At 40.2% G+C, this 12,807-nt stretch overlaps 1 long non-coding RNA gene across 4 annotated transcripts in view; it reads left to right on the top strand.

Moving 5' to 3' along the window:
• LOC129202794 (uncharacterized) overlaps positions 1–12,807 on the top strand; it is a 24,019-nt gene extending 11,212 nt beyond the window's left edge. For 3 of the 4 annotated variants that reach the window (XR_008575833.1, XR_008575834.1, XR_008575831.1), the window contains exons 5-6: positions 11,470–11,591; positions 12,170–12,807. This is a non-coding gene — a long non-coding RNA (uncharacterized LOC129202794). Of the gene's footprint in view, positions 1–743; positions 2,816–11,469; positions 11,592–12,169 lie in introns of those variants that run through there. The other variant, XR_008575832.1, reaches the window with a different exon arrangement.

Genomic DNA, 12,807 nt, shown 5'->3' with positions numbered 1-12,807 from the left:
TTGAGTTTCAGCAAAGCTGGTTTATTTTCTCTTTATTTTCTATGATCAGACATAGCAATCAGAGAATGTGTTGCATAGAGAATATGTCCAGAGTTAAAGATAAGAAGAATGAGTCAGAGATGTGGGCATCGCCTAGGGAATTCTGAACATTGTTGTGCAATGATTTTTAAAATTCATTACATTTGGATTAAGACACATAGATAATGGCTGTTCTCTGAATTTTTATCTGTGGTGAAATCAATCGTGTGAATAAAGTAAACCAGCAAACAGTCCAGAATCTATCACTTTGTTAAGATTAACTAATGGAATTGAGAGTTCACAGATGCGTATTTGTAGGAAAAACAGGTTATCCAGCAAGTGACCGTGTGGGATGTTGCAAGGTGGGGATGATCTCAGCTATTATAAACAGGAGACTAGTTCTAACTGAAGGGGATTATAAAAGCTATAATTAGCTAATGCTTCCTAAAAGCCTAACTAAACTGTTGGGTTTTTTCCATTCCAAAGTGCAATACCATAGTGAGATCAAGTATCATGTAGTAAGTGCAGACAGAAAAACAAATCTTACAAACGCAATATCATCTGCCATTATCTCAGGACAATCTTGTAAACTCTCTGAAACAGATACTTTTCCTTTCCTGATGCTGTGATTGCTGAAGGACTGTTTACTTATTATATTGGAATATAATAAGCACATCAGAATGAATTGTCACCAATTTATATTAATTTTCTTTACATGTCCACAGGTGTTGCTTCTTTATTCTCTAATCTGTGCTGTAAATTCCGAAGAAAGCAGATGGGTTGCTGAACACAACAGAATCCTTTGTCTCTTAAATGCGAGCTTACTTTTCTCAGAATTGGTTTCATTGCTGTTTTCTTTACTGTTTACAAGTATTCATGGTATTAACATAATAACCGGATGAAGGATGACTGTGTCTGTTCTGCATGAATCTTATTCTCTGCCCCCAGAGAGTTTTCACAGTACACAGATATGCAACAGTTCAAACCCTGATGGAGGATAAGTGAAGGGGCATGGGAGATCCTCTCACAAAGGACCAGCAAACGTGGCTTGGCCTTTGCTGTCAACATGTGGGTAACAGAGAGGAGCACCAGAGAAGAAGCAGGACTACTAGCAATGTGAAGGCTTTTCAGGAGTCTTGCAAAGGACAGGCAGTTTGTACCATCTGCTAGAGATGCAGGAGAACACAAAGTGCTTTGCTGAGACATGCATTGACTAAATAGGAAAACGCAGGCTTGATTCTCCCAAGTCCACCCCAGCACACCCAAAGAACATCTGGTAAGCTAATTCCATAACAAGATCAAGTTATATTAATTTTTGAAACAAATTCATAGTGTCTTCAAAACTTAAATTCTATGTGATTTTAAAAACAGCCTGCTGTTATTTAAAATAAAACTCCAATATCTGTGACAAAATATGTTACTCATCTGAACTGTGTCTATAAGCAAGCATCTTGCCTTCCATAGCACAAACCTGTCACTGTAACAGTCTATCAGTTGTCCATTGAACTCCCGTTTTCTTCCTCATTGTATTAAATAAATGAAAGCTTTAGTGATTAGGCCACAGAAGCAAATGACTCACTGAATGTCTAAGTGACAGTCTAGTAACAGCAAATCTTAGACTTTCTGAGCCAATGCTAAGAGTTATGATCTGTTTGAATGATAAATATATATTATGTGATCCATAAGGAGGTTATCCCTTGCAGGGGACGTGACTTGCCTTCACTGAGGCACTAGAGCTACAATGGGGACTGTTGAAGGAAAGACATCAGTTTCTAATGCATCTTCTCTCTGAAAACCAGCAAAATTCTCATAATACCAAGTGATTCATGTTTAGCATCACTTCTGCAATTGCCTTCTGTATAGAGGCATGACTGACTATTAAAATATAAAACTTTGGTGAAGAAACACTTTGTTGTATGGGACCTTGGGCTTCCTGAACCACAGCTTGAGGTGAATATGTTCGTAGAGGAAAACCATCTAACACCAATAGCCTGCTAAGTCAATTGTGCAATTAGAAAACCTCTCAGAAGCAGGGTAAGGAGACAATAAATGCTTCCTTAGGCATTTGTACCCATTCCGGGTTATGAAGGGCTTTAAGAAGTCATTCCTGAAAACAACCAACCACTCCAAGATAAATCTCCAGTGGGTCAGGAGTTAATCTAGTACAGCCATGCAGTGCGCTCCTGTTGCCTCTGTGCAGTGCATAGGCAGTAAGTGCAGAACATGTCAAACAAATTTGGTGGCCTTCTATGATGGGGTTACAGCCTTGGTGGACAAGGGAAGAGTGACAGACATCATCTACCTGAACTTGTGCAAAGGATTTGACACTGTCCTGCACGACATCCTTGTCTCTAAATTGAAAAGACATGGATTCAATGGACAAACCACTTGGTGGATAAGGAATTGGCTGGATGGTTGCCCTCAAAGAGTTGTGGTCAACGGCTCAATGTCCAAGTGGAGAACAGTGACGAGTGGCGTTCCTCAGGGGCCAGTGCTGGGACCGGCACTGTTTAACATCTTTGTCAGCCACATGGACAGCGGGATCGAGTGCACCCTCAGCAAGTTTGCTGACAACTCCAAGCTGTGTGGTGTGGGGGTATCGATTGATGAGAAGCTCAACATGAGCCGACAGTGTGTGCTTGCAGCCCAGAAAGCCAACCATGTCCTGGGCTGCATCAAAAGAGGTGTGACCAGCAGGTCGAGGGAGGTGATCCTGCCCCTCTGCTCGGCTCTTGTGAGACCCCACCTGGAGTACTGCATCCAGCTCTGGGGGCCCCAGTACAGGAGAGACATGGAGCTGTTGGAGCGAGCCCAGAGGAGGGCCGTGAAGCTGATCCTCCTATGAGGACAGGCTGAGAGAGTTGGGATTGTTCAGCCTGGAGAAAAGGCGGCTCCGGGGAGATCTAATTGCGGCCTTCCAGTACCTGAAGGGGGCCTACAGGAAAGATGGTCAGGGACTGTTTATGAGGGAGTGTAGTGACAGGACAAGGGGGAATGGGTTTAAGCTGAAGGAGGGTCGATTTAGATTAGATGTTAGGAAGAAATTCTTTACTGTTAGAGTGGTGAGGCACTGGCACAGGTTGCCCAGAGAGGCTGTGGATGCCCCATCCCTGGAAGTGTTCAAGGCCAGGTTGGATGGGGCTTTGGGCAACATGGTCTAGTGGAGGGTGTCCCTGCCCATGGCAGGGGGGTTGGAACTGGATGATCTTTGAGGTCCCTTCCAGCCCAAACCATTCTATGATTCTATGTTTCGGTGTCAAACCAGCGCCTGCATTACTGCACTACTGATCCGCGCCTGCAGTCTACTCGCTGTACATCCAATACACTAGACAGCTCAAACGTGTGCAGAATGACAGTACGTTGTGTGGTTATCAAATTCCTCTGCACATCCAGAATGTTTGCTTTCCGGTATTTCAGGATGCTTAGTTGCCAGTGGTTTTAGATGTTAGTCAGTAGACTGCCACCCAAAAAAGGAAAGCCATATATATTATTACCAAAAGCAAAAGACCAGTATCAAAGCTGGTAAATTCATCAGGGCTTAATGAAGGCGTTGTCCTGTGCATAATAAAAAAGGAGACTTAGATACATCTTTTTTAAAAAAAAACTTTTGGCATTAGAGCACTGCTAGTCCATAGGAGATGGCTTAAGCCCTCAATTTTAGAGATTGTGGAGTATGTATCCAGTTATTTAAATGGAATTCTTTGTATTTGCTTCTGTGTTTTGGGTAGATTAGCTGTTATTTTACCATACTAAATACATTTTTATTTTTTTTCACAAGATTACAATTTATTATTGTTATACTCAAAGATATAGTTAAACCCGGACCTTTATTAAAGTCAGAGAAATAGAAATAAAACTTAAGAACAATGCATTGGATACTCAGGTGATGGTATTACTTAAACTTTTTTCTTTGTTAAGCACAGGGCAATCTGGAGTACTGCAGCAAAATAGCTGAGTAAAACAGAATTTATTTATAAAAGTGAAATAGTGCCCTCCCCACTCCTTCCAACAGCAGGCAATCCTTTAGTAGTTGTGTTTACAGTATCCCCCAACACTCCAGTTACCAGCCCAAGGTCCAGGGTAACCACCTATTGCACGAAAGATGCAAGACTGGGGCTTTTTTAATGCAAGACAAGGGTGCTCTTATGCCTTTTTTGTGACAACGTAACTTTTCTCAGGTTTGGTTTATTGTCCTTTCACATTGGGGAGCTTAGTTTGCTGGATTACAGAATAAAACATGAGCATTAGAACGTATCATAACTAGCTCTTTTACTGAAAAACTCTTGTTAACATTCTGCAGGCTTATCAAATTTTCTATCGATAGTATAAAACTCTGCTGTTACTCTTTTCTGCCTAGGGTTCTCTGATTCTTTGCAAGTGGAGAAACTTGTTCTGAACATAAACCTTTTGAAAAGAAGGGTGGAACTGCAAGATGAGGATTTTCTTCAGCCTTTGTGAGATATGTTTTTAAGAAACTATTAGTAGCACTCCATGAAAGCACATGCAAGGATTAATTCTTTACAACTGCACCAGCTTGCAGTTCTACCAACTGTACTGTTGCCTTTCAGCTGATGAGAAATTTCTTTTTGACTGATTTTCAAGAGGGAGAAACCCCTCTTAAAAAGCATTAACAAGTTGCTGAAGTGAGCGCTGTTTGGCTGATAGAGGAAAACCCTTATCTGCCTTTCCTTTCCAGATCATCATAAGTGAAGGCACATGAAAACAGGTCACTGGACTTTGCAGTTGAGAAAGGCAGTTATCTGTGGGTGATAGGATGATTTGGGTAAAAAATAAGACCCTAATCATTGAAATCTTGCCTTTGACAGCAGGTATTTGAGTTTGCAGACCTTCATTTGTTTGCTGCACCTAGAATGATAAGTCTATTTGGAATCTCATGCAGTTCCCTGGGTTTCATATTAGTACAACTGAGAACAGAGCTAACAAAATTTTTTAGGCAGGTAGGTTATGCAGTTTCTTGTCAGGGGGTTAAGATGAACCCGGTGATAGGGATTGTGGAAAGAAATACTAGAAAATAAAACATTTTGTTTTGGCACTTCCATTTTGTTAAGCAACACTGTGTTTTCAAATTAAATTTATTTTTAAAATTTCACAATAAACTAAATCATGAAATTATGTTAGTGATAGAAGTGGATTTAAAAATTGTTTTAACTCAAAATACCTTTTTTCTTACCTTGTTTTTGTTTTTAATGTTCTGTTTAGCAACTGACATTTGACATTAATTGAAAGAATTTGACGTATGATACTACTTGGTATTGGTGCCACTAATGTTTATTCAAAATGTTATATTTTTCACTACTTGAGTTCTAGTATTATGAAGTTACTTGTATACATCTGCAAACATATTTTGGTTACACAAGTATGTGTGTTCTCTGTTTATGAAAATTTGTTACCAGAAAATGAAGATACATCTGCATTTAAAAATAGATTGACCCTACCTTTACAGGTTAGTATATTCAAATGATCAAAAGATAAAAACTTGAGGCAGAAATGTCATCCAATTCCAGCCTCCTGTGGAATTCAATATGTCTCTTGTACTTTACTCTTGCTTTGTCCAAACTAATGCTAGACATTCCAGGTGAGAGAGGGAAAAGACACTTTGCATGACTGTAATGTTCCTCTCACATAATCTCTACCTTTCTTTTTACATAGCAGTAAGATGCAAGACATCTGGAAGACAAACAATGAGTGCAGTAGCCTATGCTCCCTTCTTGATCTCCCATCAGAAATACCTTTATTTATTACATTTTATTAGATTTTAGTCTCTGGAGTTTAACTGGAAAGTAATTAATTAGATTAAACTGTTTTAAGAAAGGGCTTAATCATGGCAAGTATTCTCCCAGCCCCAACAGATCATAACCTACAGCATCTCTGAATTTATAGCTAAACAAATGCTACTGGTCCTGGAATACACAGATGAAAATTGTTGGCCTGTTGCCCAATTGTGTGTGTAAGATCTATAATTGAAACACTGGGTTCATTGCCTCTGTCAAGAAAGGTATAGTGATGCAAGGTTAGAAAAATATTTTCCATGTCTAATGCCTTAAAATACTTTGCTATAATTTCTGTAGAGAACCTTTGCAAAAAGCACGTAGTTAAAGCTGGGAAAATGCCCAGCCAGAAGCACACAGAAGACGACTGAATAGAGAAACTAGCTTTACAAACACTAATGGTTAGAGATGCAAACTGAGAAACACTAACATAAATTTCAGGTTGCTGTGGGTGTTCAATCTGCTGTTCTTTCCACCCAGCATGGTACTCGTAGACTGTAACTCTACAAGAAAATAATGAAATGGATTGGTGATGCTGTGCAGTGCGGACACCCAGAACAGATCAGATTTCCTCCCTTCAGTAAAGGTGTTGCTGTAACAAGTAGGTAGCTAACATTTAGCATTTGTGTGCCTGTTTCGATGAATGAAAGAGTTTGCAGTGATCATATTATTCATCTTTAACACAGTCTTGTGAGACAAGGAGTAGGGTGCTGTGTTCTCTGCACCGTTAATGTGAACACTGGCCAGGGAGTGAAACCCACAGGTCCTCAGTGGACATCAGTGTTAGAGACAGGACTAGATTTAATGGCTTCTCATTTCTTGTCATATCCCTTTCACTACAGTTGTGCTGTCCTGGAGGAATTTGCTTTCTGAATAGCGGGGAAATCTTTGCTGTGTCCACGTGGGATGTTTGAGAAATTGCAGATACTGCTTGGTTATATAAACCACTAGTATTGACCAGCTTGAGATTTCTTACAGACATTTCCTGATCTGTGATTCTTCATTATCATATATTTAATCTTCATTTCTCCATTTCAGCCTAGCATATTTCTTAAAACTAACCAATAAGATCTACTAAGGAATTAGGTCAGTTACATTTTGTATCCGGGTTGTGCAGCAGTGGGCTGGTGCATCATTCATGTCCTCAGAGAATCCACCTCAGTGTGCATCCCAAACACGGAGGTTTCATTCATCCTAACTCTGAGCAAACCAAAAGCATTTCTAAAGTCTAGAATTGCTTCACGATGTATGTAGAAAGGAGAGTTTCTTGAAATCACTAGAACTGAGGCAAAGAAAGACAGCAACCTAGCACCAAGCAAATGTGACAGTAGTCACTGTCTTCATTGCAAGCATGAAGCATAATTTCTTTATTAACCGCTAGTTTACCACATCAAGGCCCTTACTAGTCTTCTTTGCAGACAAGTTAGGAATACGTGGAGTGTTTGTGCCAGAAAATATTCTGTCCTTGTCTAGGAAGAACAGTTCCACAATGACATAAAAGGTTTACTGATGAAAAACCCTCAAAATATCTAAAAGATAAGTATTACATTGATACTTTTCACTGTTTTTATAGGTAGTGCTGAAGCATCCTTAAGGTCAGGAGTCAAGAGCTTAGTTCTGACAGGGTCTGAGTATTTTGGGTCTGTACTTCAAACGTATTTCTGTACCTCAGCACTACTGTGGGTATGCGAGTAAGGTCACTGAAATGACTGCGAGATTTGAATGGCGGAGTTTGATTGGATCACGTAAGATATGTCTAGCATCGATCATCAAAACCAATCATGAAGTCCTGGCATCCATTCAGGAGGAAAAAAAGTAGGGTTTTTTTTCAAAATACATAATGTAAAGATGTATTGGGCAACCAACACATTTGTAGAGAATGGAGAGCAACACCACAGAAAAAGTTAAAGAAATTTGAGGAAAGAGACCGAGGAACAGGAAGACACAGAAAGGTAGGAATGGAGGGAGAGAAACCAGCAAAATCTTTTGTGCTGGACAGACCACTGTACTGAGTCCTGCTGAACTGTCAGACCAACAGCATTTCAGTTAGTCGTACTGGCAACTTTAAAGAGCAGTTGTATTGTAGAATCCATAACCCAAGCTTGTAAGCGGTCATGCTAGAGAAAGCTGAATATTGCAGAGGAGCCCATGGAGATACATCAGTATAAATTCATAGAAATGAGACTTAGAAAGCAGAGGATGGAATCCGAGGATTTTGTCCATAAGACTATAACGTCCTACCAACCGCAAAATTAGGTACTGCTCTATTACCATATCCTCAGACAGATTTTTAAAAATTACGTCTTAGGATCACCATGTATCATTCTTTTGGTCGCTTCTGTGGGGTTTGTTTAAAAAAAAAAAAAAAAAAGCTTTTGATATATTGTTCATTTCTTAAACTGTTCTTCTGAGAAGAACATTAACATTTCTGGCTCATATTGTTTCTCAGTTACTGAGGGCTTTTTATTATGTATTTTTACCCCTCTCTTCTGGTAATATCTGCTCTTCAATATGTGTTGCTGAAATTCGTGTATTTGACAAGCATGTGGTTGCTTATACTGACGCCTTTTTAATGACATACTCCTTACACTTGCTATATACATATAAATGTTTATACTTCCACACATCAAGGTATCTTTCTATGACTTACAGATGATGCTTTCAAAGTTGTTTTGTGGTCTCAGAGTGAAATCTTGACTCCGTTAAATTGAAGAGAAGCACAGGTGTTGATAGAAATGGGATGCTATGCCCTGACCTTTCGAAGTGCACAAATGGTATGGATTTATAAGGAGTGACTTTCTCAGGCCTTGGGGAGACAGGCATCTCAAGGGATTTCTGGAAGATGATTAAGAGCTGAAGTCTCCGCTGCCTGCAGAGGGCATATTTCAAGGGCTGGAAACACATCCAATGATTTTCTTATAAAATTCTCTTTTAGGAGGATGTGTCTCACTGGAAAATATGTATGAAGTATTTCTGATTTGCTGCATCGTTAACTATGTGACATATATCATTGAGATGTCTTTTGTAAAGCTCTTATGAACTCCTCCAGCCTCACCTTAGCATTTCTGTGGTCTGGTTAGGACTGTTCCCAGGTAGATGTTACTGCCAGAATATCATGCAAAATGAAGGTCATACATAAAACTCTACCTTGATATAAAAGAGTTGCCAAACTGCTGGAATTTCCAGACAGACACGTCCAGAGCTTATAAAAGCAAACAGTATAGGTCAGATTCTCATACTTGGATTATTTCAAGTCAGACTGTGCCAGTGTGTATAAAAGTAGACAGCCCAGCTCAGATTTGGATTTCAGTGTGAATGCCATACAAGCAAATCCCTATGGGAAAAAGAGAAGAGTCATCTTCCTGCGGAGTTTATCAGTTTAGTTTTTCAGATCTGGCAGACGTGTCTTAAAAAACAGGCAGTATAGTTTTTGGTAGCAGATCTGTATGTGACATTTAATAAACTTCTTTTTTTTTGCTACCAATACACTTTTAAGTCTATGCTCATTTTAATAGGTTGCCACAAGGAAAACTTGTTTATCTTTTAGTTTCTTTTGCTAAATCTGAAGTCTAGCTTATTGTTTCCATGTTTATCATATCTCATGTACTGAATATTAAGTTCTGCAAAAGGTAGTGTAGGTTCTGAGCCACAACAGGAGAATGATAGGATTTTGCAAGCAAGGTCCTAGAGTCCAAATTGCAGACTGCTGAGTTACATGCCTTCTGAAATAGAAAAATGCATTAAAAGTCTGCCTAATGTTTGACTAGATGTGCTACATTCTACTTTTCATCGAAAAAAGTAAATGTAGCTAAAGAATTCATCATGTATAAAAGCAACAAAATTGACCCAATGTTTCTCTTTCTCCTTTGGCAGATCTTCCATGGATCTGGCCGTCAATGGGGGTTTCCATTCATGCCTACAATGTTTTCCGTAGCATGGCATCTCAGTGAAGTGGAAGGCATATGACAATTTGGCTTTTTGGCTATGGCATGCCACCATGGCATCCCTCAATCAAAAGCACTGAGTGACATGCCTTTCTTGCACTGCCTGGCATGCAATGGGCAATATGTCAAAACACATTGCTGCCCCTTCCATAGTGTGTATTATCAGATTCCTTTCTGTTGTATTGTTTTCTTCCACAAGCTATTAAATATAGTGGAAGAAATTTTATATTTAGATTGGCCACAGGCATTGAGTAAATGCTTTTGCTCATTTAACGGTGTGCTCATCGTGGGCACGTTCTGTGCTCCGGTAAAGCCCTTTGCATGAAATCACTCGTGGGAAATAGCCCGGAGCACGGTGGAACCTGGAAAGCTTAGCTTCAACAGGGAATTCTTGAATTACATCCTGCTGGCATATTTACTTCTGTGTGTCCCCTTACAGTCAGCCACTCCTAGCTGTCACACTGGCCTCTGGGGGCTGCTGGAAAGTGGCATGCCGAGGTGGAGCAGCACTTTGGTTGTTCTAGTTAGGTCAAGGTATTGGCCAAGCCAGTCATGGCTGGCAGAGCCCAAAGCTGCTGTAAGTCACTTTTCCATGCATCATTCTGTACGTGCTTTGTGTACTGTGGGTAAAGCCATGGCTCTGAGCCATTTTCCAGACTCCGCTTATTCCTTCTTTCTATTCTCAAAGAAAGTGTCTGTGATTTCAGGTAAGGTATTTTCATAAGCGAGATGAACATGACTCTGCCTTTTGCTAATTCAGCAGAAGCAAATACTGCATCTGAACTGCAAGTCCAACAGAAAGCATCTCACTGCTATAGCATGTTAATAACTACCGGTGTCTCTGTTTCGATCTTCCATTTAGATGGCAAATGTACAAAATCCTCTTTCGGATGAAGAGTACCTTACTGGTTAGGTATCCAACAAGACCACTATGTTTTCTTTATTCTGTCAAGCTTTTGAAGTAAACTGTTGTCACCAGGTGCCCAGCCGTGATCCTGTGATTTGGTACCAGTTTCAGACAAAAGCATGTCTGCAATTACCATGCAGGCTAAAACCTCTCATTTTCGGTCTCATTTCATCCCACTGCCTTTCTCATCAGTTACAAGAATATATGAAGCACGTACTTGCCTGCTTTGCCTGGGTGGTTTTATTATTGTAACAGAGCAGCAGTTTAGCATGAAGATTGCTGGTTTGCATCTACTGGGATCAGACTCTGCTACTTTTTGATGTTACGTATTTACAGATAGAGCAGTGATAGGAAGCAGTCTGGCAGGCATCTTTCAAAGCTAAAACATCAGCTGCGTTCTTTAACGACACCACTTTCCATGCTACGTCACTTGCTTTTTACGTAAGTCCTTGCATTATATGTACTGTATTCTTGGACCATTCTAAAAGGACAGTCTGAGAGAAGCCAGATTTAGTATTTATTCAGCCTGCACTTCAACTAGCAATCTCCAGTTGATGCTCAGATCACTTCTACCTTTAAGAACAAAATGTTGCACTTGTAACAAATGCACAGCTTTCCTTCTGCAATTAAAATCACAGATAATGACTTTACTAATACTTTTTAGCCCTGGCCATTAATGATGCTGCTGAAATTAGCCATTCACTTTGGTCAGTTTGGTTCAATTCCACATTTTTCCTCTTACCTTTCCTTCCCCGATTTCTCAAACCTTATCTTTCTGATGAAACAGATGTCAACTTGCTATGTCTTACAGTGCTACCGAGTATTACTGGATGCAGATATGTCCTGAGGGAGCGTGAAATTCTGATTAAAACATAGAGTAAGACAGGCTGTATGGGTTCCCTGAAGGTTTGCAGTCTTCTCGCATACTCACAGGTAAACAATTTCAGCCGGGATTTTTAAAGTGTATAAGAGATGTAGGATGACTTGTATGAACGCCATCCTCAAAAATGTTATACCTCAATTCTCCACCTGAACAATAGGTATAATATAATTTCTTTTCAGAAGATATTGTGAAAATGCTTTCATTAGTGGCATGCTGTGATAGTGTGGGTGAAGGTACTGCAGCTGGATTCGCAGAAACCCCGAAATTGTTCATGAATGATATAGGTTGATCTTGTTATGCTCTCACCATTGCTATTTCAAATGCCTGTTGGCTTTCTAAACATGTCAGAGGTTTAGAAAAAAAAACAAAACCCAACCCACAAAACAAAACACTGCAAATGCAGCTGTGAATGCACTAGGTAACGCCACTTTTAAATGTTTAAAACTGTGGCCTTTTCTTAGTTATAATGGCTTTTCTGTGACAGAAGTATTTGCTTCCCAGATAAAGTGATATTATGAAAGTTAGATGATAATGTATTTCTGAGCCACTATCAGAAGAAAAAGATAAATGTGAAGGTAGATCCTAAGGGATGCAAAAATAATTTTATTGTGATTATCTCTTAATGCAGATAAGGCTACTACATTTTCTTTTTGCTCTGCCTTTGATGATGAAAGCGAGAGGAAATGAATACCACCACCACAAAGTCAGTGAGACACAGTGATATGACTCAGTGCCTGGGGCTGACTCCAAGTACCTACACTGTTGATCCTAGCATTTGTCACTTACGTGCAAGTCGGTGCCTAGAAGCCGCAACGCGCAGAAGCTGACAGAGAGCCGCTCCTCTGGGTGCAACAGGACCGCATCACTGGAAAGCTAAAATACGAAGACGTTTGCTGTTGGCACGTGTGGTAGGCTGACCCTGGCTGGAGGCCAGGTGCCCCCCAAAGCTGCTCTGTCACTCCCCTCCTCAACTGGACAGGGGAGAGAACATATAATGAAAGGCTCATGGGTCGAGATAAGGACAGGGAGAGATCACTCACCAATTATGTCATGGGCAAAACAGACTCGACTTGAGGAAATCAGTTTAATTTATTACCAATCAAATCAGAGTAGGGTAATGAGAAATAAAGCCAAATTTTAAAAACACTTTTCCCCCACCCCTCCCTTGTTCCCGGGTTTAACTTCACTCACGACTTCTCTCCCTCCTCCCCCCCAGTGGCACAGGGGGACGGGGAACGGGGGTTGTGGTCAGTTCATCACACATTG

The sequence above is a fragment of the Grus americana genome, chromosome 2, assembly GCF_028858705.1.
Source record: "Grus americana isolate bGruAme1 chromosome 2, bGruAme1.mat, whole genome shotgun sequence".
Taxonomy (NCBI): Eukaryota; Metazoa; Chordata; class Aves; order Gruiformes; family Gruidae; genus Grus; species Grus americana.
The sequence above is the reverse complement of the archived record's forward strand: the minus strand, read 5'-3'. Positions and strand labels throughout refer to the sequence as shown.